This window comes from Dermochelys coriacea, chromosome 7 (genome assembly GCF_009764565.3).
Source record: "Dermochelys coriacea isolate rDerCor1 chromosome 7, rDerCor1.pri.v4, whole genome shotgun sequence".
Taxonomy (NCBI): Eukaryota; Metazoa; Chordata; order Testudines; family Dermochelyidae; genus Dermochelys; species Dermochelys coriacea.
The window spans coordinates 34,330,781-34,356,190 of NC_050074.1; the positions used below are offsets into that span (position 1 = coordinate 34,330,781).

The 25,410-nt window shown below is 41.3% G+C and overlaps 1 long non-coding RNA gene across 2 annotated transcripts in view; it reads left to right on the top strand.

The window, feature by feature from the left end:
• LOC119858927 overlaps positions 1 to 25,410 on the top strand; it is an 89,176-nt gene that overhangs the window by 33,688 nt on the left and 30,078 nt on the right. The window contains exons 3-6 of one of the 2 annotated variants that reach the window (XR_006282943.1): positions 10,723 to 10,839; positions 22,315 to 22,381; positions 23,036 to 23,202; positions 24,555 to 24,688. This is a non-coding gene — a long non-coding RNA (uncharacterized LOC119858927). The remainder of the gene's footprint in view (positions 1 to 10,722; positions 10,840 to 22,314; positions 22,382 to 23,035; positions 23,203 to 24,554; positions 24,689 to 25,410) is intronic. The other variant, XR_006282944.1, reaches the window with a different exon arrangement.

Genomic DNA, 25,410 nt, shown 5'->3' on the forward strand with positions numbered 1-25,410 from the left:
CCTTAAAGACTAACATTTATTTGGGCATAAGCTTTCATGGGTAAAAAACCCACTTCAGCTGCATGGAGTGAAAATTACAGAAACAGGCATAAATATACTGGCTCATGAAGATAAGGGAGTTACCCTGCAAGTGGAGAACCAGTGTTGATGGGGCCAATTCAATCAGGGTGGATGTGGTCCACTCCCAATAATTGATAAGGAGGTGTCAATATCAAGAGAGGGAAAATTGCTTCCCAGTTGTGGGAAGGGATAGCTCAGTGGTTTGAGCATTGGCCTGCTAATCCCAGGATTGTGAGTTCAATCCTTGAGGGGGCCATTTAGGGATCTGGGGCAAAAATTGGGGATTGGCCCTGCTTTGAGCAGGGGCTTGGACTAGATGATCTCCTGAGGTCCCTTCCAACTCTGATATTCTAAGATTCTAAGCCCAAATTAATAGTGTTAAATTTGCAAATGAATTGTTTCTCTTTGAAGTCTGTTTTTGAAGGTTTTTTTTTTTTTGTTCAAATATGGCTACTTTTAAATCTGTTATAGAATGTCCAGGGAGATTGAAGTGTTCTCCTACTGGCTTTTGTATTTTACCATTCCTGATGTCTGGTTTGTGTCCATTTATTCTTTTATGTAGAGATTGTCCGGTTTGGCCAATGTACATGGCAGAGAGGCATTGCTGGCACATGGTGGCATATATCACATTAGTAGATGTGCAGGTGAATGAGTCCTTGATGGTGTGGCTCATGTGGTTGGGCCTGATGATGATGATGATGATAGAGTAGATATGGGGACAGAGTAGGCAACGAGGTTTGTTACAGGGATTGGTTCCTGGGTTGTGTTTCTGTGATATGGTGTGTAGTTGCTTGTAAGTATTTGCTTCAGGTTGGGGGGCTGTCTGTAAGCGAGGACTGGCCTGCCTCCCAAGATCTGTGAGAGTGAGGGTTCATTTTCCAGGATAGGTTGTAGATTGTTGATGATGTGCTGGAGAGGTTTTAGTTGGGGGCTGTACGTGATGGCCTATGGTGTTCTGTTGTGTGTGAGTGTATATTTATGCCTGCATCTGTAATTTTCACTCCATACATCTGAAGAAGTGGATTTTTTACCCACGAAAGCTTATGCCTAAATAAACCTGTTAGTCTTTTAAGGTGCCACTGGACTCCTTGTTGTTTTTGGTAAGCTTTAAGTATTGCAGTTTACTTTTTCTTATATGTATTCCCAGGAAGCCTGTTTGGCTCACATGTTGACTGTACATGCTGTGGAAAATTGGCTGTTTTATATTGTACCCAACTGCAACACATCAATGAATCTAACCCCAGGTCTATACTACGGGGACTATGCCAGCATAGCTATGGTGCCATAGCTATGTTAGCATAACCCCGCAGCATAGACACAGCCTATACCAATGGAAGGGGTTTTTCCATTGCTGTAGGAACACCACCTCCCTGAGCAACAGTAACTAGGTCAACTGACGCATTCTTCCATCAAACAACTAATGTCTACACTGGGGGTTAGGTCGGCATAGCTATGCCACTGATGGGTGTGGATTTTCACATCCCCAAGCGACATAGCTCTAGCTACCTAAAATTTTAAGTGCAGACCAGGCCTTAGTGCAGTTCAAAAGGGCTGTAACAGAATATTGGCATAATGCAGGTTGCCTGCCAACCAAACACATGGGAAATGTGGAAAAGACCACTCTGCAATAGGGTATCCAGACAGGAAGTTAAGATGTTAGTGAAGATCAATATATGTTGAGCAGGACAAATATGTTATAAAAAATCATTTAGCTTGCTATTGGGATTTCTTTTATTTTGCAGGGCTGACAGCTTCTTTAAGAAACTGTCTATTATCCCCTTTCACTGTTTACTCTTTTTCATCCAGACTGTCGGTGGCAACTGGATATTGTGTGAAGTAAAATCAGTTTCTCTTGATTTTTTTTCCCCCTCCTCCCCGACACCGCCCCCCCCCCCCCCCCCGAGAACAAGGTTTTGTGTTTAATGATTTTTCCTGTATTCCTTTATGCAGTTAATAGGGACATAGTCAGATGCTGAGGTCTCAGTCTCCGTACTGTAGAGATTTCTGTCTGGCTTCAGAATGTTAGAGGTATTCTTGAGGATGTGGAATAGTTAGTTAGTAAAGGAATCTGGAAACCTGGATTGTATATTTGATTTTTGTGGCTGACTCATTGGAAGAGGAAGATGTGAAATGACAACTTATGTGAGAAATTCTGATCCACTCTACACAATTTTGTAATTTCTTTCTAAGCATTTTTATTTATAGCTGGAAATGGAAAAGCAAAAATGTTATGCAAAATTAAAGGCAAAATATTTTTTGAGGGGTGGGGGCAGATTTTATTTAATAAAAAAAAAAAAAAACTTCCCTTCTGCTATGGACTTAAGAGCTGAGCTCTTGTGAGCAGCTTGCAGAGGAGAGGGGATGGGAGACTGCCTTGTGTTTATCTTAACCAGTGGAGTATTTTGCAAACAAACTCCTTGTAATTTTACAGCAGTGAAATGGATGCTCAATGGCCACCCAGGCTTTAGGTTCCATGCTGTAAACAAAAACAGCCTTTTGCTGACCCATTAAAAAGGTGCAGCCTAGATTAGGCCTCTACCCAGGCCAGGCTTTTAGGTTTTAAGATGGGGACATCCTTCCTCCCTGTCCCAGCTTCACCCAGAACTGCCCTGTTGGAGGAACAACAAGCCTTTTTTACTGTGTCTGTTGGTCTCTGTTTAGCTTCTGTTCGCTCCTAGCCCTGCTAGCTGCTGGAGGAATAATTCTCATTGTTCTGCCTGCAGCTGATCCTGGGTGGCCTCTCTAGGCAGCTCCTCAATGTCTAAACTTGCTGCTCTTTTTTTCCCCAAAAGAACACCTTTGGGTGGGGTGCACCAAAGTGGTGGTGCCTCCTGCAGGGGGCAGCAAATGCCTGGTACATCCTGTCACAGGTGTATCTACACCTAACTTCAAGTTCTTCTTTCACACAATCATAATTTAAGTAGCTTACAAAAAGCAAAACTAGGGCTATATATTCCAATCTTAGTAGAATGACAAAGTTCCAGTTCCATTTAATTTTCTCCCAGTCATAAAGAAATTCATTAAGGGTAGTATTCTTTTAAAAATCTGCTTAAATCCAGGAAACCTAGAGAGAACTTCACTGGATAGTAAGCTTGTTACTTGGCACTTGCTTTTACAGACTAGCCACGTTTTCTTGCCAGAGTTAAATACTGTTGTCAGGTCTCTTCCGCTTTTAAGTCTAAAAATATTCTGTGGGAGAGTCAGTAATTGGAGCAATTCTTTGAAGACACTTTAAAAGTGTCTTCAGTAGGGGACAAGTTAAAATTACATGGTGGGTGATTTTTCTTGATTCACTGAAGACAGCTTTTGACTGTCCCCTGGGTTGAGATGATGTAGAAATGAGTTTGTAGCAGTAATCTCGTGAGTGATCATTCACTGCAGGTAACCATTTGGGTGCTTGGGAGTGGGTTGCTTTTTTTTTTTTTTTTTTTTTTTTTTTTTTTAGTGCTGTCATTGGTGAAGGGGGAAAGAGTGGCCACTATCCCTGTGTCTCAAACTCTTCCAGTCTCCAGCTGTTGTGCAGCCAAAGATTCAGTTGCTTTCCTTCTATCCAGGTTCTAACTAGAGACCCAGGATCTTTCACCTCTGCTTCTATGGCTACATCTAGACAGCACACCACTTGCAGCAGCGTGTAGGCTGTGTAGCTACCTGCCTCAGTAAAAACAGGTTGCATCCATACTGTGGGGTGGAGTTACATGTGTCAGTGAAAGGCTTTGCTACTGGGGAGCCAGCCGGAGCCTGTCCCTGCTGCTGGAGTCAGTGACTGTGGCAGGGAAAACGGCAGTGTAGATTGGAGAGGCACAGCTTCAGCTGTAGAGGGTTGTGTAGGGTCTATACTGGGGCTGGGCAAACTACAGCCTGGGGGCCACATCTGGCCCTCCAGACATTTTAATCCGGCCCTTGGGCTACCACCGGGAAGCGGGGTCTGGGGCTTGCCCTGCTCCAGCACTCCAGCCAAGGAGTGGGTTCGAGGTCTTGCCCCACTCTGCATGGTTCCTGGAAGCAGCGGCATGTCCCTCCTCTGGCTCCTATGCGTAGGGGCAGGCAGGGGGCTCTGCACGCTGCCCCCCCAAGCACTGCCCCCGCAGCTCCCATTGGCTGGGAACTGCAGCCAAAGGCAGTTGCAGGGGCAGTGCCTGTGTACAGGGCAGTGTGCAGAGCCACCTGGCCGCACCTCTGCATAGGAGCTGGAGCGGGGACATGCCGCTGTTTCTGGGAGCTGCTTGAGGTAAGCTCTACCTGGAGTCTACCCCCTTGGTCCCCTCCCATACCTCTACCCCAGCCCTGATCCTCCTCACGCCCTTGGTCCCAGCCCAGAGCACCCTCCTGTACCCCCAACCTCTCATCCCCAGAGCCTGCACCTCCAGCCAGAGCCCTCTCGCCCTCCTGCACCCCAGCCCTAATTTTGTGGGCATTCCTGGCCCACCATACAATTTCCATACCCAGATGTGGCCCACAGGCCAAAAAGTTTGCCCACCCCAGTCTATACTCAGGTACATGCCCTCAGAGTTCAGGTGTGTCTTTACTCATCTGAGCAGTGCCTCCTCATCTTCACTGCAATTCATATTCATGCTGTGGGGGCATGCAGTGTAGGTATGCTACTTGTTACCAACGGGAGTGTTCAGTGTAGATGTACCTTATGATACCAGGACAGTAAGAAGTCCTGTTTCTCCACAAACCTTGTATTCTCTTGTATTCTCATTATCTCCTCCTCCCAAGGCTGGAACATGGCACAATGTTTTGTGAAGCATTGTTTGCCTGCCATGTCTCTCTTCCAAACCTCTGTTGTAAACCATAACATCTTATGTATGTGCCATTGTTCACCAAGTCACTACTTCCCTACACTCAAAGCTATAATAAGTTAGATTCTTTTGCCTCCTGCACATGTGTATATGGAAAAGGGATAGTGCAGGAATGCAGAAAACTTAAGACAGACATTTTAATTAACCTGCACTGAATATCCTGACTCAGTAAATCATGGCAGCCAAACGCCATGCCGTACATGCAGTAAAAGTCTACACAGAAGCAGGGTCACAAATAACCACTTCGTAGACTAAGCTGGATTTGAAAAATAGCTACACGATGGACTGTGTCCTCCCGATACTTAGCTATTGTGCCACCCATTCTACCCAGGTGTAAGGATATTGAAGCTGGTCTAACACACATCAAGGAGCTGTGAGAGGCTGGGGTCTACTTCTACATCAGTGGTTCTCAACCTTTCCAGATTACTGTACCCCTTGCAGGAGTCTGATTTGTCTTGCATACCCCAAGTTTCACCTCACTTAACTACCTGCTTGCTTTTGTATTTTTATGTTTGATTTTTGTATCACAGCTTGTTATATCAATAAAATAAAAATCCAGCAGGATCTTATTAAAGGGGAAAAGGCAAAATGCCACATTTATTGTGAATACAGAAAGAATCATAGTAAGAAGTTATAGCTATAACATTCCATTCAATTTCATATTTATTCACACATTCATTCATACACACACACAGGTTCTGCAAGGTTGTTATCATAGTTACCAGCCTTAGAGTTGCTCATGCCCAGCCACTGGCCAGGTGGCCTGGACATGAGGAGGAAGCAGGGCCTTGTCAGATGCTCATCTGATGCTCCTGGAAGTTGGTTTGCAGAATCAGACCCCAAAATTCTCACTTTCTAGAGTCCATTTTTATAGGAATATCTTCCTATGCCAGTGTATGAGAATTGCTTCATCATGCTGTTGCTGAATCATTCAGCAGATGGCACATTTCTGACTGCTCCGTGCTGCCAGATATTATCTTGTTCTTTGGTTCTCCCATTCTTGAGGCTGTTGGGTGGATTCAAGTCTGCCCTCTGGGGGTCCTCTGGTTATTTCCACTTGACACCTTCTTCAGCCGATGGACACTGGATTCTTAGGCTGGCACCTCCCTGATCATTCAGTTATTATCCACACCAAGCGTCCATCCACGTACATCCTCTATCTCTATTTTAATCACAATTGTTAACAAAGCGAGATGAATACAACAAAAGGGCAGGGAGTCTGGGTGCTGTTTCTGTTACAGAGTATTGCTTTGAGTCTCTCTCTGTGTGAGTAGTTGTTGTTACAAAGAATTGCTTTGAGAACAGACTCTCTCTTAGAATGTACTAACACAATTAGCAGCTTGCAAGTTTCACACATAGAGGGAGAGAAACAGTACCAAAAACCAAGAGACCTCTTAATTAGTAATACCCTGGAATTTAAACTATAGGGCATCAAACTAATTTGTGATTTTAATACAGAACTTCTTTAATATGATCCAACAAGCTCACTATTACTAAAACATTGCTACTTTCTCATTTTTACCATAAAATAAACCGATTGGAATATAAATATTGTACATACGTTTCAGTGTTTAGCGCAGTATAAACACATAATTGTATGAAATTTTAGTTTGTACTGACTTAGCTAGTGCTTTTTATGTAGCTTGTTGTAAAACTAGGCAAATATCTAGGTGAGTTGACGTATCCCTTGGAAGACTTCTGTGTACCTTCAGGGATACATGTACCTCTGGTTCAGAACCACTGTTCTAAATGATATGTATTTTATTTCCTTCTGGCTTTTCTGCATGTAAGGTATACAAGCTTTAATTCCCTTACACGTGGGTGGCAGGTATAAATAAATCTGTCTCACTGAATAGTAAAGGGGGTCTAACTTATACATTCTATACCTCACTTCTGATTTTGACCACTTGCTTCTTTCTCTTTGCTTCCATCAAGCACAAGGAATAAGCAATTCCCTGCACTGCAATTTTCTCAAGTAGCTGTGGGAGTAACCAGCATCCTCCACACCAAGGATGAGTGTATGTCATATCACTGACACACTCTTCCAGCGGTGACTCAGCTTTCCAGTGAGTGTGGCAACAAATCACTTCACAGTAGCCTGGCTAGGTATGTTTACTCTCTTACAGTTTTAATAGGCCCTCTCCCTAATGGCTTCACCACCAGAAATGGGGCTTCCCCACAGTAGGACAGACCTTGTTGTCCTTCCTCCTGTGCTTCTACTGCAGCACGTTCCCTGAAGTATGACCTTCTCTCGTCCTTCACTAGCCTCTTTAGGCTTCAGAGTAGCAGCCCTGTTTCTGTATTCACAAAAAGAAAGAACAGGAGGACTTGTGGCACCTTAGACTAACACATTTATTTGAGCATAAGCTATGTATATAAATCTCCCCACTGTATTTTCCACTGAATGCATCCGATGAAGTGAGCTGTAGCTCACGAAAGCTTATGCTCAAATAAATTTGTTAGTCTCCTAGGTGCCACAAGTCCTCCTCTTCTTTTAGCCTCTTTAGGCACACTTTCCTGGCCCCACTGAGCTAAGCAGGGCTTCTCTGTAACAAGCTAGGGGGAGCCCCTGGGCCTCTACAGCCTAGCTGGGAGAGGTCATTAATATTCCTATAGCTTTTCTGTGTAGCTCACAAACACACCGTTTTTATTACGGTATGAAATGAGATGTTATTAAAAAGTGCCAAATGGAGATGAATAGCTGAGTTTATGCCATCTGATTCATTGCCTGGGATTCACTGAGAAGGAAGAACTGTGTGTGGGGGGGGTGTGGTGTGGTGTTTTTTGTTTTTGTTTTCCCCTTCCCCCCTGTGTGATCCCTTCCTATAGGACCCAGTGTTCTAGGTTTCTCTGTCCTGTGCAGACCCATCTGAATGTTCTCCCATAGGTTAGATGTGAAGAGGACATACTTGGTTTAGAGTTTCATCTGAAACATTTCCTGTTGTCCACAGTGGACTCCAGCAAACTTTGGCTACTCAGCTCCTGGGCTGCTAAGGACCCAACTCCAGCAGTTAAAATGCTCTGCATCAATAACTAGATTCAGAAGCAGGGCCCTTTGAGCAGCCTTGTCACATTTCCCCCAGCTTCATGAGGTGTATTAACAACCAGGTGTTTGATGTAGCAACCCATTCCCACGCTCTTCTGGTGAGGTCCAAATGGAATGTGTGGCATTTGTTTTGTTTTGTTTCGCTGACACCAGCATTTGTGTTAATTTCCCAGAGCTCGATGGCTTTTCCTGTGAGTAGCTGAGTACTAGGATGAATGTGCTTTTCCATACGTTTCTCCTGAGTAATGCTCACAGAGTCACACAAATATAAGCAAAACTTTTGTACCTGAGTATAGACATTACATGGTTTAACATACCAAGCAGATGCATGAAAGAGAAACAGTCAGAGGCACTGAATACAAACTCAGCACTAAAATGCACAGCTTAGTCTCTTCCCGGGTAAAATCAGTCAAAGAGTGTTTTCTTCCAGATTACACAGAAGTGAGGTTGAAATGAGTATCTTCCTGTTTATGCAGGTTAGTGGTTAGAGCATTGGGCTGGAAGTGTAATGGTTCTAGTCCCAACTATACCTTTGACTTGTATGACACTGAGCAAGTCTATTAGGATATGTCTGCAATGGAGCTAGTCGGTATAATTCCCAGTTTGAGGAGACATATCTGTGCTAACTCTGATGCTAATGCACTGAAAATAGAAATGTGGTGCAAATGGTGGGAAGGGCTAGCCACCCCGAGTATGAACCTACAGTCTTGGATGGGCTTATACTCAGGGCTGCTAGCCACTTATGTCACTGTGGCTACATTTCTATGTTTAGCATGCTAGTTTGATCACAGCTACTGCATGTATGTCTCCTAGAGCCAGAAATTCTACCTTCCAGCTCCTGTGTAGACATACCCTTGCCATGCCTCCTTCCATAACATGGGGCTAATGACTACCTCACTTAGTTAAGTACTTAGATCATTGCATAAATAGCTCTGTGCTTATGTCAAGTCTTAATGAATGTTAGCAAAGAACACATGCCTAGCGTGCTTTGCTATGACCCTGTTCCCCTAAGGGGCAAATGTTTTCAACATGGCTTGGAAGAGGCAGGAGAGCGAGAACCACATCTGACAGCCATCGACAAAACCAGCTAATTTCCTTACTGTAGACATCTTAAAAATTAACCTTCTACCAGCTCAGTGTTTGCTAGAGTCGTCAAATACAATTCTGTTACTTGACAAATGGACACTTAAAGGAGGTCTCTTCCAGGGTCTGTTGCACCAGGCGGACTCTTTAGAAGTTAGGTTATCTTGCCAGCTCCACTCAAGAGTCTGCTCTGAGCTGCAGGCAGGCTCACCAACCTCCTGTGGCTGAAAAAACTACCTCTTAATTCCTGAACATGCCCCCATTCTAGAATTCATAGCCCTAAATTGAAGCAATCATGGTGTATTATGTTGCTTTGGAGTCCAGTGTTTTTAACAATCCTCATAATCAATTCAGAAATGCTCGGTCTGGGCACTCTGGGTCCACAACTGACAGCTGCTCATCAGACAAAGACACCTCATTTACTTGTTAGCCCTCAAGACAGATTTGTTTTTGCTGCTAAGGTTTGTGAGGGCATATTTGGAATATTACATTCAGATGGGCTCAACAAAGGAAGAGATGAGGGCAATGGGACTTACTTGAGGGGATTAGTTTGGTCTGTCTGAAGAGGAGACTGACAAAACACAACCATGTTCCACCTTGAGAGGGAGGGGCAAGGGACCAAGAGCAAAACTACTCCCAGTATATATAGTAAGTACCTAATTACTTGTGAGAGATACCATGGGAGAGAGCTGCTCGGACTTCCGAGACCGACTCCACTGTGTCTCTGTTGCAGTCCTGATACATTTAGTATAAATGTAACAGTAGAACTAGGTAATATTAGTGACTTTAAGGCAAGAATTAATGTCTATTTGGAGCCTGGAAAGATGCCTATTGGCTTCAATGGGCACTGAATCAGGCCTTTAATTTGTTGCCCTAAAAAGCATGCAAGAAGCCAAGGGATGGACTGGAATGGATCTATGGTTAAATCTCTGCCCCCAGCTGCTTTGACAATCGTCATATGACCAAAAACTTTAAGGGTTTGGCTTTCATAACTGCATGTCTAATTCGCAAACACACATTGTGCGGTTATGCAAGCTGGTATAGGAAGCTCAAATGTGCTGTCTGCTTGTGCACTTATGAAAATCAAGCCCTAAAGGCTCCATAGCTATGGGCAATAGTATGGAGTTGGGGGCTGCTTGATATATATAAAAGCGCCGAATGGCCTGTTGCTGATGCCTGATCCACTGCTTCTCAGGAGCACCCTGTCTTTTTTGGCCCTGGTTTATAGTGCCCATTGGTACTTGTGCTGGTTTAAGAATATTGCAGCTGTTCTTGATTGAGGAGCAAAGATATGTTTGCTGATATGTTTCATAGGGAGCTCTCAAATGGAAGGATGCATTGTTATTTAAGAGGAGTTTCTTGCCTCTCTTCATTGTTGAAACAGCGAGTGAGAGCATTGTAATTCCAGAACAGCAGAGGACGACTGTACAGGGAAGACCCACCACATGAATTTGAGAGCAAACTTATTTTTGTGGCAGTTAAGAGGAGAAATTATTTTAAAATCTTAAACACAGGCTCTCTTCCTGCTGCAAGGCTCTGATTCAGCAAAGCATTTAAGCACATGATTAAATCCTACTGATGTAACAAAATATTTACTCAAAACCAGGAAAATGAAGGCTTCAGGCCCCTTTTGAATTTAAATGGTACGTGTGTGTAAATGTGTTGCTGAATCAGGGCTGTTCTGCCAAAATGGAACATCCATATGCTGTTTATCAGCTCTGTTCTTTCAAGGACTGTTTACACATACTCCAGCACACTTAGCAGAAGAAATTTCCTGGGAAAGGAGATAAATTTGCTGTGGCATGAGTTGGAATCTGGGGAAGAATGTGAAGATACAGCCATGGAAAGGTAGATGTTTAACAATTACTGCACAGGTTGTTGGCAGGCACACGTGCACGCGCGCGCACACACAATTAAATTGGACTGTCAAAATAATCCTCATGTTTGTACTAATTGTCTGTAAATGTCTAGACTATCGAGATTTTATTTTTGCAGTGTTGTAGTTGTCTTGATCCCTGGATATTAAAGAGACAAGGGAGGGAAGGTAATATCTTTTATTGGACCAACTTCTGTTGGTGAAAGAGACAAGCTTTTGAGCTATCACAGAGCTTTTTGTCACATGACCTAAATGCAGTATGGGAGATGTAGTCCAGCCAAGGATCCTGGAACATAGGAGGGAATAGGGCATCATGGTCCAGAATGACAACTCCAATAAGGCAATGTGCCACTATGGGAAAATGCAGTTTAATGTTTAAGTGATTTGAAACCAAGAATTTTGGATCAGTTTGATTACCACAACTTAAAGGTTTAGTTTCAGTTCAAGTTGAATGTTTCATTTTGATGAAAAATATTGAAACAAAATAGTTGGGCATTTCTGAAAAGCATTTTTGGGGATTTCTGTGCCTCAACATTTTTTTAAATTTTCACTTTTTGTCCCCATTTGAGAGACAAATGTTGAAATGTCAGAAATTTTCACTTTAGTTTGTCAGAAGTGCTAAGCAAATGAACTTGTGTAGGTGCAGGGACAGGCCGGGGAAGAGACTGAGAGAAGACTCAGCAGCAGACACATGACTGTGAAGAGTGGGGGATATAAAGATCACTCTTTTTCTGCCTCTTTGTATGGAGGCCCTTCCCATTCTGGACCAACCTGCGCCTACAGGTTCTGCAGCCTGTCAAAACCAGCCCTGCTGATAGCTAAAATCAGTTCTAGCATCCTTACATAACTTTAACCCACTTGAACATTAGGCCTGAAAGGTCAATTGACATGCATGTTGTGAAAGAGAGAGCTGAGTTGCAGTGGAAAGGAAATTTCAAGGATAAATATTGTCTGTGCCACCAAATATTTGTGCTAGCTTTGCTTGTTGGGCTGGGACTCCCTCCTTGGTGTGGTATACACCAGGTATATTCATGGTATTCCATGATATCTCAGTCTTCACTGTAGCTAGGAAATAGTTTTAAAACATTTAATTGTATTAGGAAGAAATGTGAGTATTTGAGGTTCACACCAGAAGTGACAGGGAGATAAACTGCCTAATCTCATAGATCTGTTTCATTTCTAAGCAAGGTGGATTAAAAATCAATGATTTTTTTAAAAAAAAATCCGATTTTTATTTAAATTGGATTTTTTGATAAAATGTTTTTTCCTCAAAAAGCATCTAAAGATCATTTTAATTAATATACATTATAGCTCAGATTCCTTATCATGGAACAGGAATTATAAATTCTAATTCTATAGTATGAGACAATATATTCATGTAACATAACATTTTTAAGAAAAGTTTTATAAATGAGTTCCAATAGTTCATGGATTAGGGACCCAATCTTATGGGGTTCCAGGGGCTTCTGTATAGATCATTTAGGTTAAACTTTCTATCTACCCAATTGGGACTCAGTGCTCAGTCTAGAAGATACTATCAGAGATGCTTAGTTTTGCAGTTCTCAAACTGTGGATTTGTTTCTCCAGAGATAACATGCTTGTTAACAGCAAAAATGTTTTAAACTAAATAATATATAGAGGTGAGAAATAACAGACCTCAACCCTGCAAATCTGTGTACAGAATCAATCCCTTACCTCTCTCAAAGTGCAAAGTTTCAAAAAGTTCAATGAATAGAAGATTGTTGGGGTGGAATAGATTGGACAAGAAGAAGTCTGCAGATAAATGTGAGAAGGGAGGGACAGGCAGTAGAAACAAAAGTGAAACTGTTGGAGCAGCATATTCCAGAAGTCTTGAGGTCTTTCTGAGTGTAGCCTTCATTGATTTGAGATCTACCATACCATTCTCTCATTAGAAGGGAAAATCTATAATGGCAGCAGGACGTAAAAGAGACCCAGTTTGGGAATATTTTAATGAAGTTCCTCTACCTGTGGGTAAGACAGACATGTGCAAAATGCAAACAGTGCAACAAAGAAATGCAAGGCCTGGTTGCCCAAATGAAACAACATCATGAGAAGCGTTCCTTCTCAGGAGGAAGCTGCATTGAAGACTATGAAAGAAACATCTCTGAACATGCAGGATCTTCAGGTTGGTAATGGACTGCCTGTCTTCCTTCTAGACTATTCTTGAATTCTCATGTTTGAGCAAAAAATATAGTTGTTACTCTATGGTACTATCATTTTAGATTCAGTTGTGATTACAAAAAAAAATAGCTGAAATAGGCAGATCTTCCTTTTACAATTTCACCTTAAAAGTAGTACTGAGTGTCAGTGAAGGCAATGAGTAATACTAAATGAGCAGTATGGTAATAATAAATTAACTGAGTTGACTTATTTTGTTTAGGAGAATCCATCCTCAACGTACAGAATTCTGAAGACTATCCACCTTCAAGATCACCATCATTTTCTAGATTCAGTTATCTGCCAATGATAGTGTTTCAGTCACATCATGTATGTCACATAGCCACAGTATATTACCTGTAGCAAAAAACAAAAACTTCATCCAGAAACAACCATAGATAAGTTTGTGATAAGAACCAGCAGATTACAAAAGAGGTAATTGATGATAAAATTGCCCAGTTTGTTTATGCAACAAACTCACCTTGCTGTATGATTGAGAACCCACACTTCATTAACATGGTTCAGTTATTAAGACCAGGATATTATCCACCCAACAGAGCAGATGTCGCAGGCAAATTGCTGGATAAAGTGTATGAAAGAGAAATTGAGCAGTGTGCAAAAGGTCTAGAGGGTGAAATTGTTAACCTGAGTCTTGATGGGTGGAGCAATGTCCACAATGATCCTGTTTGTGCTTGTGTGATAACAGAAGAAGGGAATGTCTTTCTTACAGAAACAATTGATACATCAGGAAATGCACACACAGCAGAATACTTACAAGAAGTAGCAATAAAAGCTATAACAAACAATGGGGGAAAAATTCAAATGTCTAGTATGCAGCTTGGTCACAGACAATGCTGGAAATGTATCCAAGATGAGAAGAAATTATTTAGAAGAGTGAAGAGTCCCAAGCTAACAACATATGGTTGCAGTGCTCATTTGATGCACCTCCTAGCTAAAGACTTCAGTGTTCCAGAAATAAAGGCTAATGTTGTTGAAATTTCAAAATACTTCCGAAACAACCACTTTGAAGCAGCTGCTTTGAAAAAAGTGGGAGGAACCAAGCTAACTCTCCCACAAGATGTGTGATGGAACTCAGTAGTGGACTGTTTTGAGCACTGTATCAAGAACTGGCCCAATCTGACAGTTTCTGAACGAAATCATGAAAAAATAGATGGCACTGTCACAGCCAAAGTTCTCAACATTGGGCTTAAGAGAAATGTTGAACATATGCTGAGTACCCTGAAGCCTATTTCTGTAGCCTTGAACAAAATGCAGGGAAATAGCTGTTTTATTGCTGACACTGTAGAAATTTGGAAGGAACCAAGTGAGATCTTACAGAGAAATATGCAATGACAGAATTAAATTACAAGCATTAAAAACGAATGGGACAAGCACTATATTTCCAGCTCATTTTCTTGCAAATATTCTCAATACTCAGTACCAGGGTCAAAACTTCTCTGATGAAGAAGAGGAGTTGGCTATGACATGGACATCCAGCAATCATCCCTCCATAATGCCAACTATAATAAACTTCAGAGCTGAGGGTGAACCATTCAAAAAACGTTTGCTGATGTTTTAAAGAATGTCACGTGAGTGAACTGGTAGAAGTCACTTAAGCACTTGGATTCAGAGACTGAAGAGGTGATCTCACTTTTAACAGCAGTAGCTTCTTTTGCCAGTGCAGAAAGAATATTTTCTTCCTTTTGGACTAATTCATTCCAAATTTGAGAGATCGTTTGGGACCTGAAAAAGCAGGAAAGCTTGTTTTTTCTTTTCCAGATGATGAACAAAGAGGAACATGAAGGTGAAGATGACTGAGTTAGCTGCAGAAGCCAATATTTTAAGTTTTTCGCATGTTGATGTGGCTGACCTAGTTGATTTTAATTTTTTTAATATTTCATTTAACTGTTTTAGTTAAACTATTTTAACAAACAACCTTATTTTAAAAACTTGAATGTTTAACTAAATTAAAAAATGAATATGCTTGTTTTGTTAAAATATTTTTGCTGCTGAAGAAAAAAAATCCAGAATTTGTGACGTTGTTCTTTTAGTTAAATAAAACTATTTAAATGTCTGTCTGGTGATCTCCTCCTAATACAGCCTGGCAAGAAAATCTTCCAATTATTAATGATAGGTCACCTTCCAATGACTTCATAAATATTTGCTTCAATTACCTTTGGTAAAGGAAATAACCAGTCAGTCATTCATTTTTCTGATATAGCTAAAACTATAGATAAAACTAATCTGAAAAGTTTTCAAAATAAATCACTTAAACTTATAGTGTGTACCTTCTAAAAATGAAACCTACATCTATCTCTGAATTGTGAAGAATATGTTTTAAGGTTATAGCAACCAACAAGAATGCACTTTTATGTAGAAATCCATTATTAAATAATTTTCCTGACTAGTGATTTAAATAATGATTTAAATCAAATCCAACCTGTTTCTAAGTTCTATGGTTCAGGGATTTGTGAACTCCAAATAACTTTGGGAATCCAAAACATACCTTGGAGGGTTTATATGTCCCTAGTGATGATGCTGATGTCTTTGTAAAATATCTTATTGTACCAATTGGAACGGATCCACTTTCTAGCAATCCAAGGACAATATGCCCTGAAATTTTAAAATCAAAATAACTAATCATAAAACAGCTTATTCATAGAAATAATAGTATTTTTTTAAAAGGGCTCTTGTCCAATCAACTATTAAAGATCAGATGAACCCACTCTGGAAAAAAGGTCATTAAAAAATTTCCTATGTATTGTCCAACTCCATCAGGAACAATTCACAGGAAGTAATACTTGATTTCTAGTGCATTTGGAAACATGGGAAGAGAGTGGGGATGGGGGGAAAATAGAGAACAACTGCAGTGCTTGACTGCGGTGTCCCACGGGACCATCCAAACTGGTTTCTGTTGTACCACTTCATAATAGTACTGTAATTTGTCATGTATTTACCCAGGAAAATTGTTCACAGCATCTGTTTTTCAGTGAGGCTCTGTTTTTAGCCTATTATTTTGAACTAAGATAACTTCCACATGCTTTAGTTAACTGCCCAAGGTCAAAAACATGAGTCAGATTCTCACCAAAAAACTAAGGAACATCCTGGCTCTCAGTTCATTACTTACTCACTCAGGCATTCTGCCATCCTAAAAACAGCTTTCTGTTTCCACAAAGTAGATTCATAGATACTAAGGTCAGAAGGGACCATTCTGATCATTTAGTCTGACCTCCTGCACAATGCAGGCCATAGATTCTCACCCATCCACTCCTACGAAAAACCTCACCTATGTCTGAGCTATTGAAGTCCTCAAATCGTGGTTTAAAGACTTCAAGGAACAGAGAATCCTCCCTCAAGTGATCTGTGCCCCATGCTACAGAGGAAGGCAAAAAACCTCCAGGGCCTCTTCCAATCTGCCCTGGAGGAAAATTCCTTTCCGACCCCAAATATGGCGATCAGCTAAACCCTGAGCATATGGGCAAGATTCACCAGCCAGATACTACAGAAAATTCTTTCCTGGGTAACTCAGATCCCACCCACCTAATATCCCATCTCAGGGGATTAGGCCTATTTACCATGAATATTTAAAGATCAATTAATTACCAAAATCACATTATCCCATCATACCATCTCCTCCATAAACTTATCGAGTTTAAACTTAAAGCCAGATAGATCTTTTGCCCCCACTGCTTCCCTTGGAAGGCTATTCCAAAACTTCACTCCTCTGATGATTAGAAACCTTCATCTAATTTCAAGTCTAAACTTCCTGGTGGCCAGTTTATATCCATTTGTTCTTGTGTCCACATTGGTACTGAGCTTAAATAATTCCTCTCCCTCTCCGGTATTTATCCCTCTGATATATTTATAGAGAGCAATCATATCTCCCCTCAACCTTCTTTTAGTTAGGCTAAACAAGCCAAGCTCCTAGTCTAGCTATTCACACCTAAGCACCAGAGAACCTTGCAACATGCTTTGGCAATTAGTCAGGCTTCATAATCCTCCAATTTAAACCTTTACAGACATTGTCAGAGAGTGGGAGCAAGGGAAGGCATGGGAGTGTGGGTGGGTGGGTGAGTGGGGGGCACAGGGCAGTTTATACTCCAGGGAATTACAGATAGTACAATAATCTTTGCTGCTTTTTTTCCAAGACAGGACCATCTTAGATCCAAGGATTTCATTTTTCCATAGTTTCTTTAAAACCGTGTCACTTCTGAGAGATCACTATAATCCCTTTTGGCCCAGTGGTTAGCCAGTATTCAGGGTCTTGTGGGTTGTTCTTGTTAAGAGGAGAAATTAGTGGTAGTCAGATATTTATTTGCTACAATCCTGTTTCTTTACAAAGAATTTACCCAAAGTCCTTTTCCCTGAACACAGTAGGAAGCAAGCAATTGGAGACAGTTTCCTTGTTTAGTATTCCAAGCCTCTTTCCAGCCAGCACTCTGCCCAAACAGCTCCCTGCAATATTTTTGAAAGACCATGTTATATGAAGTATATGAATGGTTTGTGTCATTGTAAAAACAGGAATTATATGCAGCCCATTGGGGAAGGGTTACCACAGCTACTCCAAGAAGTAAAAACAGTAGGGGATGATCATAGCAAATCACTCAGGTATAACACCTCCAGAGAAGTAGTATCTCCTGGGGAGGTTCATGTATTCTGGTTAAGACTGGATTCTCCAGAGACTAACAGACACAAAGGACTTTGGGATAAATAGCCGGGGCTTAAACTGATTCGGGGCTTTCTTCCTGATCCAGCAAACAGATAGGACCTCCTTGTGGAAGGGTTGGAAAGGTTTTGGCCTAGTGGGGCCCCATAAGACTGATGGTGACCTCTGGTAAGCTGTGAGCATGTGTATAGGTACATTTATTTTTTTTTTGATATATTTTTCTCTATAATACTTGTACCTGAAGAATACATGTGCTTGCTTAGAAAGAGCTGTGTGGTAAGTTGTAACAGCCGGCAAGTGCACTGGTCATAGCCCACAGAGAAAGCAAAGCACAGGGGCTGGCCTTTTTATGCAGACTGGCTTGCTGGGAATATTGCAGTATAATCCAGGGAGCTGTGTAGCCTTAAAATCATTGGGTCTCTTCCCAAGAGAGGAGACAGCTGGGAGCTGGAACCCTTTAAGTGGGTGCCTTCGATGGAGCATGGAGTGGGAAATACAGGTTACCCTAAAACTGTTACAGGTCTCTCTCAGCTCTTTCTCCTTGCAAGTGCGTCTTTGGCTGTTCATAGCTTTCTGCTGCCTTCTCTGTCTGCTTTTGTAGTGTTTCTGGCTGCTTCTGCTCTGAGACACACACCCCACCATCAAAATACTACCAAGCCTTCAGTGTTTGCATTCAACCTGCAGTGATGCTTCTTCGCCCACATAGCTCAACCAATCTTGCACATGGCCCATGTGTTGGGTGATACCTATTGTTTCAACAATTTTACACCAAAAGCCGCTGAAATGCTGCTTACATTTATCCTGAATGAAGGGTAATTATTACTCCCACCATCTTTTCTGAGGTTTCACCCAATTCCCAGCATAACAATATACATGTCGTATAACACATGACAGCTGACTTGTTATGACTGTTTCCTTACTGATGTGGAGAGACAACAACAATTATTTGTGAGTAAATTTTGCTTTCTAAAGATAAAAATTAGAGGAGCTCACCTTAAAAGAATGAGTGAAATACCAACCGGATGAAGAGACCCTTATGACTGGAAAAAGAACAAGCTTGCTTTTCTGTTTAAAATATTACTCACAAGGCATCCTGAGAACATGTCTGACTAAGGTATACAGTATACTGTGATGCTGAAGATCTCCTTCTCTGGCACATCCATGTCATTATGTTATTGTTTTCTTTGTATTAATGCACTGTGGTCAGGCCCATACAGACCTAGATGTTATGAGAATATGAAAGTGCTGTAACAGATTGAAATTGTATACTAGTGTCTATATGTTTTGAGTATGCTATACTGGGACTGGAATGAACTCTCACTGTACTTAGATTTAGTTGGAGTAAAAATCCTAGGGCTGAATCTTCAGCTAAGCCCACTATATGCTGGGTACAGCTTGGGAAGGGGTCTTTTGTGGCACTCTAGTCCTGGAGCTGGTAGTACTGGCTGGGACCATGATATACTAACTGGGAATTGCTGGAGCACAGCAGCAGTCTGGCCATACCCTCATGGCATTAGGAGGGCTGGGTGGCACAGAACTGCTATGCCAGCTCAACACCACTAAGGGAATCTTGGGTTGGCTCCAATCTGGACTTGCTGGTAGCTGCAGTTTTGATGTTATGGAGAGAAATGGCATCACAACAATGAGCTGTGGAGTGCAGAACCCTAACAAGTGAATTACCCAAGTGACACCAAAGTTCTTATCTGTTAACATGAAAGCTCTATTTCTGTGAAGATTTCCTGAAGCTAGGATTGAAAAGTATTGCTGTTATACAGGCCACCAATCACTGTCTGTCATTATTACACAGTAACGAAGCCTTCTGCAGATTCTGTGCTAGTCATACCAGGAGTTGCCTTCCTTGCTCTGTCCATTTTCAGGTCCCTCTTTTCTTTCTTTCTTTCTTTCTTTCTGTCTGTCTGTCTGTCTGTCTGTCTGTCTGTCTGTCTGTCTAAATAGTTATGTAATTATCCTGTCATTACAAGATTTTGTTCTCATCATGCAATTATGGTAATAGCGATCAAAGAAAAACGACATGGTCATGAGAGCTCTGCATGATGCAATACAAAAATATTTAAATGCCCAATTTTTAGTGTTGCATAAAAATAAAGTAAAACAATTTGTAGTGGTCCTCCCACCCCCATTTGTGCACAATTTTTGATTGGCTTAAGCTGGCTTTTATGTAGCAGCAGCAATTGTCTCTGATTCCTTGTCATGGTGATTCAGTAATACTTTACTGTTGTCATGGTTGCAGGCTTACAACTAAAGGCATCACAGTTGCAGCGCTGTTTTTATTCATAGTTTGAGTGTATAAACTAATTAAATAAACTAACAGCAGCAGTCTATTTTCTGGGCCTTGTTTTTGTAATATTCCATTTCAGAATCACACAGTTTTTGACCATCATCCTAAAAATCAAAATCCTGCAATACCCGCGTCTCCTTGGGTAATTCTAGCATCCTAAAACTGCACAAAGTTCACTGATTATTTGATTGCCTGAGAGAGGTCCTCTTGGAATCGCAAAGGCTTCTGGAGAATCTTTTGAAGAGCTAAAATAAAGCTGCTAGTCCATGCATTTCAACTGAGTTGCATTCCTTATTGCTGCTCTGCTCATGGCAGGCACCCAATCAAAATGTTTGGTTTCTGAGTTCATGCTTTGCTTTGTAAAAATAGTGGCAAAATGATACAGAGAGAGCCTTATCCCAGGCATGTCACTCCCCCAATAAGCAAAAAGGCCTGGGAGCAAGAAGTGATCAGGGTTCTAATAAACAGCCAAAAATACCAGCTTGAAAGTAGTGCACAAAATGTTCTCCTAAATCTGGACAGGGTCAACTGATTCCATGGTGTGATGTGCAAATTTCTGTTCTATTTAAAAATTAGCATTAAAATAAACCACACCAAATGGATACCCTGATAACATGGGGAGGAACCAGCAGTTGGGGTGTGTGATAGTGATGGTTATGGCATGCAACAGAATTTTGATGGAAAAATGAATTTTGTCTTTGCAAATACTGAATGAATGCTACAGCTGTATTTGAACTGAAGCTATGTACAGGTCAGTAAGGGGCAATATTGACGCAGTGCTTTTTGCTTACCTGTATGGTAAGGAAATGTGTGTCTTTGGTGTGGCGTTCAGTCAGCAACAATGATTTAAAAAAAATAGTCAATTCAAAGTGTCCTATGGGCTGACCCCCCCCCCCCCCTTTCCAAATGCACGTGGTTATTAGCCTGGTGCACTATTGGTGATACGTAAACTAAAGAGAGGACAAAGCTAGATAAATGCATATTTCCTGCTGAAATAAGATGAAAGTCTTAATGAGTTTCTACTGATATCACCCTAAGCTTGATGCAGCTTATCTGGACTCCAATCTGGAGTTAAGCACTACTCTGTGGAGTCAGTCACTTCCTCTTCTCTCTCTCCGCTTGTAAACAGCACTAGAGAAGGGAATGGAGTATGTGGAATAGGTCTCAGTTGCATGACCAGCAGTTTGCTAGGTCATTTAGGGTCCTAGGTCACTTTTGAAAATAGGTTTAAGCATCCTAAGTCACTTAAGCCCTTTTGAAATATTACTTAAAGCCTCGTACTATAAAAAGTGCATTCAATACTCTGTAAAGACATACATTATTTAAAATCTGGGTTTGTGCAGTGTGCTTGTCCTCTGTACCCACATCTGTTAATATGCTCCTAGAGCAAAACTAGCAGTGTACTGGTAGGGCGTCTGGTCTAGTGTCCTGTCTCTAAACATCCATATAAATATATGATTCTTTTCTGAATCCTGTTAGACTCTTGACCTTAATGATGCCTTGTGGCAATGAGTTCCACAAGTTAATAAAAATGTAGGCTGAACAAAAAAAGTCCTATCAGTTTTACACTTGTTGGCTTCTGATTTCTGTGAATGCTCCCCTTGTTTTTGTATTATAATGAGAGGGTAAATAGGAATGTCCAATATCTTTTCTGTGCACTGCATTATGTTATATATCCATATCATGTCCCTTCTTGCTTTATTTCATTTTTAAATTAAACAATCCTGTTTTCTCCTCACACAGAAATCTTTCCATGCTAACAGTCATTTTCTTTTTCTGTCTCTGACCCCCCCTCTATTTCTTATATATCTCAGAAGATTGTGGTGACCAGACCTGGACACAGTGCTCCAGATGAGGGTGTACCGCTGATTTATATAATGGCATTATAATGTTTTCAGTGTAACTCCCTAACCCAGTCTTTAAAAGTCATAACACTTTGCTTTTTGACTGTCACTGTACATTGTTCAGCTGTGACACTCAGATCTTTTATCTTAGTGATTTACAATTAAGATAGAACTCAGCAGTGCTTGGGTGGTGGTCAAATTATTTCTCCAATGTTTGCTACCTTGCATTTGTCAGCAATTAAGTTTTGACAGGTCTTTCTGGAGTCCCTTGTCCAGTCTTGACTAATCTAAATATTTCTGCATTCTCGAGAAATTTTGCCACCTCATTGTTCTGTCCATTGTCCAGGTCACTGATAAATCTGTTAAGCGCAGGACCTAGCATGGGCTCGTGGAATACCTCAGTGTTATCTTTTTGTTATATTGAAAACTAACTGTTCATTTGTACTTTTTTTTTATCCAGTTTCTAATCCATGACAGCACTTTGTCACACCCAAGACTGCTCAACAGATTTTACTCAATAATCTCTTGTGAGTGACTTTGTCAAAGGTTTCATGAAAGTTTTTAACTACTTTTGTCTACTGGGGTTCCTTTATCCCCTACTCTGTTGACATGCTCAGAATTCTAGTAGATTAGAGAAGTATGTTTTTCCTTTGAAGAAGCTATGCTTTTATCCTCCCAAATTGATCTGGGTGTTTTAGAACTCTATTAAATTGTCTGACTTGCTAATTAATCTAGTAATGAAATAATAATAATCCTATTTCTTATATAGCACTTTTCATCAGTAGAACTCTAAGCGTTTTACAAAGGAGGTCAGTATAATTATCTCCAATGCACAGGTAGGGAAACAGAGGCACAAAGCGGGGAAGTGACTTGGCTACTTAGCAAGCCAGTGGCCAAGCTGGGAATGTAACACAGGTCTCCCCAGTCCTATCTGAGAGCTCTATCCATTAGGCTGCACTCCCTAACATTTATCAGTCTATAATTTCCAAGATCACTCCAACACAGTCTGCTTTGGAAATTGGTGTCCTGTTGCATTTGTTACGGATAGTGAATATCCTGGTTTTCCTTCTGTGGTGTTCTTCACAATTATGTGCATCTACAGTTGTGGTTTCCAACAGTTGCTGGAGTCCTTAATGATGGTGACCAAAGGCTTGATATTTGCCTTGGTGAGTTTTCTTTAGCTCAGCCACCTACTGGAAAGATAGGAGGAGGAAGCATGCCTAGGAGCTCTGATCCTGTATAAAGTGCACCAATCTGGAATTGTGGAGAGGAGAGATGAGAAAAGAGCAGAATCTGGACAGTTGAAAGAAGAATTTTGAATTTAGCCTGATCTACACTAGAAAATCAGGTTGGTCTAACTAGTTTGGTCAGGGGTGTGAAAAATCCACACCTCTGAGTGGTGTAGTTAAGCCAATTTAAGTCCCTGGGTAGACAGCTCTCGGTTGACCCGAAGAATTCTTCTGTTGACCATGCTACCACCTTTTGGGGAGCTGTATTATTTATACCAAGATAATCCCTTCTGTAATTCTTAGGGAGTGTCTACACTTAAAACGCCACAGTAGCTCAGCTGTCACTGTAGCATTTTAAGTGTAGACATGCCCTTTTTAAAATTACTCTGAGAAATGGCATACATCTGCATGTTAGGTTTTGTGCCACAGCGAGAGAGAGGGGGAACTGTACTCTTTTTTCAAGTGGAAGCGTGATTAGCATAGCTGCTGCTGCTGGCATTCCCAGGGTTGTAACTGTGGCAAACCCTTAGCTTTCTGCTGTTCTGCTGATGCCTCCTTTAACTGGCTTTCAATATTCTGCATCCTTACCTGGTTTGACTAATATAGAGCTTTTACCTTTTTATCATTGTCCAGCATATAAAGGGAATTTGGGCCATATATATTATTGCCCTGCGGTTGTAGAAATTGGGTGGGGTTCTAGGTTGAATTTTCAATGGGACTTCTGTGCTCCTAAAAATCAATTAGCTTCTCTTGAAAATCACGCCCCTAATGTCACTGCTGAACAGCCCGTGTTTGGGGCACTCTTAGGTGATGATTTTAGAAGCTGAGGTGCCTCCTTCCACACGCTTAGGCCCTGGGTCATTTTCATTAATCTGGCCTTGAAGAGATTGTGATACATGATTATCTGCCAAATAAATAATGTTGTGACTGGGTTAAACCTTTGTTATAGGTTGAGTTAAAACTGATGTGTGAACATGTTCTTCAGTTCGGATAGTTGTGAGACAATTAAGAGACCACACCTAAAACAAGGCCTACTAATCTGCCCAGAAACTAGAACCATGAAGGCAGAGGATTTGACTGTCCAGGTAGGCTTGTTTGTGAAAAAAGTCAAGCTGGGATAAAAGACACAGAAGGTCAGAGAAGCAGGACCTTGTATATCCCTTGCAAATAAACAAGATTGCATTGAAGAAAATACCGGACTCTATCACCAATTTCTGCTCCCAACTGGAACCTCCCTGGGGCCCCAAACTTTGACTAGCCACTCGGGTCAAAAAGGGGTGACAGTAAGGGGGCTGAGAGTCCTGACAACTGAGCGGCCTTGTAAACAGATTAAGCCATTAAATATCATAGGCCTTGGACACTAATTGGAAGACTCTCTGCTTATTAGTACTGGGTTGTCACTTTTGGGGGGGAATGAATTGATAGTTACCTGCTTCTCTTTTTAATCTTTTAATTTTTTTAATCTCCCTAGCTACATTTGAACGCAATGAAGTGATCTGTGAAGCCCTATTAAATGCTTGCTGTGACTGCTCTCTTGGTGCTTATGGGCCATGAATTAAAAAATAAACTACTTCGGCCTCTTTCCTTCCCCGCTCATAGGTGAAGGTAAGAGTGTTTGGCAGGTTCTTCTGCAGTGCTGGAATGAGAACCAGGTCACTGAGGAGACTGCCAAAACTTTGATGCAATTACTAACAATAATACTGTAAATGTGGGCCTTTCTGTCTCCTGCGCCATGGTACTACAGCAGGACACGAGGCTGAGAATGGAAATCTGGGACTGTCCCACTGGGAATGAGACATTAAATGTCTTTGTTGTGCTGATGGTGGTGATTTGAATGCATGATGTGACAGGGCCTGAATGCCAGCGTGATGCCGAGTTCTAATCAATGCTGACATCAGATGCTTGAGCAACAGGATGTCCAAGAAAGATGCTGTGCCCTGCTTTTTAAAATTCAGTATCCTTCAGTAATGTACAGCAAACAAGCTTCATTTAGATGTTCTGCAGCAAGTAATGAACACCAGAGTATCTCAGCCAAATAGAAGGCCCTACTTCTAGAATTGGAACAGTTTTCATGAATCCCACTATCTGTTATTAAATCAATACTAATAGGCCAACAACAAAGAACCACCTGGATTAAAAGGAGTAGCCAGATATATTTTTCTAAGTCTGGATGATTTGCCAAGTTATATTACCATAGCATTTCTTGTTCAGCCATGGTATATGGCATTAACCAAAAATCAAGACAAAACTGACACCTTCCATTGCACTGGGTCATGAAGTTGCTGGATCAGAGGCAGGTTTCCCATCTGAAGAGAATCTACTTTTTA